Genomic DNA, 4,747 nt, shown 5'->3' on the forward strand with positions numbered 1-4,747 from the left:
CGATTAAGTATTTGTGACTGAAAATAGCACTTGATTCACGAATGCGATTTAGTATTTATGACTGAAAATAGGAAATATATAATAAGAAATAATAGTTTGACTTACTTCACGACTGCAGAATGAGTCTGAAAATTAAACAGTAATCTTACATTATATACCACTACTGACATAGGTATTTATTATAATCTCTATTCATGTGTATGCTTTCATTTAAAGTTGTATCACATGAAACTATTTAAAATGATGATTAATAAGTGTACACGTTTTGTTCGATTCCTTTATTGGCGATTTGGTTTTACAACACAATGTTTGCAAGCAAGTCATACAGTCTGCGTGTATGGTAAATAAATTTGTTTGCTGAAAGACAAAAATAAAACAAATCAACTTTACGTTTATCTTGTACCAAATTCAAAATAATTTCAGAGCTTTTTGTGATCACTTCTTTGCAACGAAACATTAACATGTGATTTTAAATCTTAATACCATACTGTATATCATTCCAAAAGCTACACAGGCCCTAGCATATTGTTTTCCCCGTGGAATCCGTTTTTGCACATTGCTCTCCAGGACTTCCAGACGCATGCTCTTCAAGACTTCTAGACGCATTTTATTTTCGTCTTTAGCTCTTTCACAATTTTTTATAAGATCTTCCAGTGCTGATTCGTGCTGTAAATATAATAAGTGTGGAGATTACGATGCCCTGTAAAGATGAGTTTATTCTTATTAAACCTTTATAATTCATTGAACGTAGCAATAGATTAATATAATTTTTTTGAAAACGTGCTACCATAATTTTTGTTACATATACCGGTTTCAGGAACGCACAATTTAAGAGGCTATTAAGAGCTTTTTACAAACAAATATTCAGTGGAATAAAAGCAAACAGTGACCTTTGTCGTATAAAGGGGTACCACTAAGCTTATTAGAAGTTGTATGATTTGTAGGCAAAAGGTATTTTTTAACATTTGATCTCTAGCACAACGCTAGGATACATATTCATAAAACCAGGACGCTTATTGAAATCAGATGGGACTGTTCTTACCTAAAAAACTGGACCGAAATGTATACTGTTATATGTTAACCACCTTGTACATTGCGAGTGAAGACGCATCATGTAACACCAAAATTAGGCAATATATCAATAAAATAAGATCAATGTGAATCAAATTACCTCTTTTAAACTATCTAAAAGTTTCTCCTTTTCGTCGTCGTCACAATTTATAAGACTATCCTTGATTTCTTGATAGCTTGTTGTACAATCTACATGTCTCGCCTGTCGAAGTTTGTTGGTAATAGTCAATTGAATCGAACGCCGCATATCGTCAATAATTCCAGCCATTTCTTTTACATAATATTCATTCCAAAAACTTTCCCGATTTTACTGAAATTTAAATGCAAATTATTTAATAATAGTGTGATTCATCATATATATGTTTGTATTCACCATGTGTTTTTGTTTTGCGTCTGATAAAATGATAATTAGGCATTAGGTTTTAGCAAGGGACCTCGTTTTGATAATGAGACTCAACTTATCTGCTGCAGATGCATGAGGAATTTCAGTTTGCATATAATTATGCAAGTACATGCATTCGATAACTAAATAACATCGATTGTATCGCATATATACAGCGATGAGTCAAACTAAATGAGTTGACATTAACATCAATGCGAATTTCAGAACACTTAATATTCTTTAAACAAACAATTGTTCATCAGCAATCAGCCAATTTGAAACCGAGGAATTTCCCTTAACTGTTAAGTTTTTTTTAAATGTGTCTGTAAATTGATATCAGTTGGCAAAAGTAATGTTATTCTGATATTCGAAGTAACATACAGAGATTTCTATGCTGAACGTGGATGTGTTTAACCTAACGATACTGCACAGAAATGCTTTTTTCTAACCTGTATGCTTAAGTGAAACTATAAAGTGTAAGTATACATAGGACTTATAATTTCAAAACAAATTTATGCGACGTGTTCAATTTTATAGCGTAACTCAAGTACTTTAAACTCACGCACAGTCATGTCTTTGCGAATAATTACTTGTACCGAGTCACATTATAAATATACATATCTTAAACGTTATATTGTGCGAAAAACAAACAGGGTTTACAATGGTAGAGAAATACCGATCAATGTGTTTAGTTTCAACTTGTGGATATAGCGCAGTGTTACCACTAGTTTGATCTATCGTAACATTCATATAAGACATGTGATGATTTTTCAAAGATTATAAATTGCATATGTAGTTAAATTATATTGTAATACAATCTCTCGTTTTTGCAGAAAGACGACCCGTTGAAATGAAGTAACTTCGACGCGTGTCAAAATTGAGATGACAAAGTTAAGATGATAGTTCCAGCGTTTCCATTTCCTACATAGTCCTGATCATCCAATAATATAATATAATAACTTTATTTCATGAAGAATTCACATTGAGAAGTAATTTAATTTTTACAATGTGGTCTTCAATAACATAACACAAGTATATATTTTGAAACATACATACGAACATACAAGGGAAAACATGAATTATACAGTTAAATGTCATAATAACTTCCTTATCAATTCCGACGACGTGGACGAAGATGACTACGACGACGATGATAATGATGACGATGATGAGGATGATTATGATAAAACAATATATGCAACATATGATACAAAAATCAATCTTTCAAAATAAATCACATCAGACACATCACAGCAAAGTATTAACATAGAAAAACGATCACGTGAGCATACATGTATATCAATGATATGTGTGTAGATATTCTTTAAGTGTTATTTTGAATGTAGTATTAGAATACACTTGTCGGATGCTTATTGGAATGAAATTCCATACGGTTCGTGCACGGAACGAAAACGCTCGTTTTCATAATTTGTTCTAAACGGCATAGATTATATATTAGTGTGGGTGGTGGATCTAAGAGCGTGCACATTGTTATTTGAGATATGAATAACATTAGTCAACTAAGAAGGCATTTCGCCTATTACAAACATATGAACAATAGATCCAATTAGGAAAGTACATCTGTTATTAAATGTCAACCAACCAAGATCTTTGAATAAGGGAGCTGAAGGAGTTGAATATGGTTTATTCAGTATTATTTTAGCAGCTCGTTTTTGTATCGAATGTATTTTATGTAAATGTGACTGTGTTGCTGAACACCATAATGCGCATTAATAATCCATAGTCGATAATATGTATGAGTTGTAAAATAGTTTCTTTGTTTCATAGTTAATAAAAGAGTTAATTCGTTTTAATAAGGCCAGTTTAAAGTTAAGTTTACGACATACACTGTTTATGTAAGATGCTCATCATTCGTAACTCCTAGTAAAATAAATTCTATGATTTGTTCAAGGATAATGCCATTAATATTAAGTCTAAGATTGTCAGTAGAACTATGAGCTTTTGATAAAATCATACATTTAGTTTTGTTTGAATGAACTGGCATGTTATTAAAGGAGCATCATGTTGCTATACTGTCCAAATCGTTTTGCAAATTTAATTGTATATTTTGAATGTTATAATCCGATACGTTTAATGTTGAATCGTCTGCTTGAAGATCAATTGTTGAGTTTTTAACAAAGGATGGGAGGTCATTAATGTAAATAAGAAATGAAATAGGCCCAAGTATAGAGCCTTGTGGTACACCAGTTTTGATATATTGAAACGACGATTTTCTGGAACATATTTTTATACACTGTCTTCTATTAGAAAGATAATATTTCATCAAAGCAAGAGCATTGTCAGAAAAATGGTACATGCTTAGTTTTTCAAGTAAAATGTCATGATCTACTAAATCAAATGCTTTCCGGAGATCCAGGAAAATTGATCCAACCATGCGACCAGAATCAATATACTGTAACCAAGAATCTACAAGGCGAATCAAGGATGTTTGACAGGAATGATTTTGGCGGAAACCAGATTGGTAACTGTGGAGTAGTTCATGCTTTTCAAGATATGATTTAAGTTGATTTGTAATGTGTCTCTCAAATATCTTCGAAATTGTTGGGAGAATAGAAATTGGTCTATAATTGTTAAGATCACTTTTATCTGCCCCTTTATAAAAAATTTATGGCAAAACATATGCATCTTTAAGCTGGTCAGGAAAATTCATAGCATTTATACAATTATAAATAATAGAATTATCGGACCTACAATGGTATCCCAACAATATTTGAGAATTTTAGCGCCAATATTGTCTATACCAGCCGTTTTTGATATTTTGACAGAGCTATTATTTTCCAAGCGTCAAATATCGTAATCTGAGGAATGTCAAATACATTCATTGCTATGTTTTTGTTTAAAAATAATTTAAAAGTTTGATAAATGTTTGAGTCATATTTTCTTTTCGAACTATACGGGAAATGTTGATGAAATGATTATTAAACTCTTCTAAGATATCTTCAACATTTTCAATATCTTTATTATTTATCCTTATTCTTGTTGGAAGAGTTAGTAAAGTTTGTGGCTTCGTCAAGGCATTAATATTATTCCATAGATGCTGAACTGATGCATTTTCCTTCACCGATTGGTTATAAAACTGCCTTTTACTGTTTCTTATTAGGAATGTTACATGATTTCGCTGTTTCTTGTTTTCATCTATTTTATGATGCTTTTTTAATCAATCGCGAATTTTGATTTCGTGTCTAATTTCTGCTGTAAAACAACCGGGTTGACGATCAGATTTACACAATCGCAAGACTTTATGTTCAATGAAATCGTCGAGATGAAAGATGA

At 31.5% G+C, this 4,747-nt stretch overlaps 1 long non-coding RNA gene across 1 annotated transcript in view; it reads right to left on the bottom strand.

Moving 5' to 3' along the window:
• Positions 1–214: 214 nt before the first annotated feature.
• Positions 215–4,747, bottom strand: part of LOC127849328 (uncharacterized) — a 5,369-nt gene continuing 836 nt past the window's right edge. Inside the window, exons 2-3 of the long non-coding RNA XR_008034849.1 lie at positions 1,172–1,381; positions 215–666 (exon numbers count right to left, since the gene is read on the bottom strand). This is a non-coding gene — a long non-coding RNA (uncharacterized LOC127849328). The remainder of the gene's footprint in view (positions 667–1,171; positions 1,382–4,747) is intronic.

Source organism: Dreissena polymorpha, chromosome 10 (assembly GCF_020536995.1).
Source record: "Dreissena polymorpha isolate Duluth1 chromosome 10, UMN_Dpol_1.0, whole genome shotgun sequence".
NCBI lineage: Eukaryota > Metazoa > Mollusca > Bivalvia > Myida > Dreissenidae > Dreissena > Dreissena polymorpha.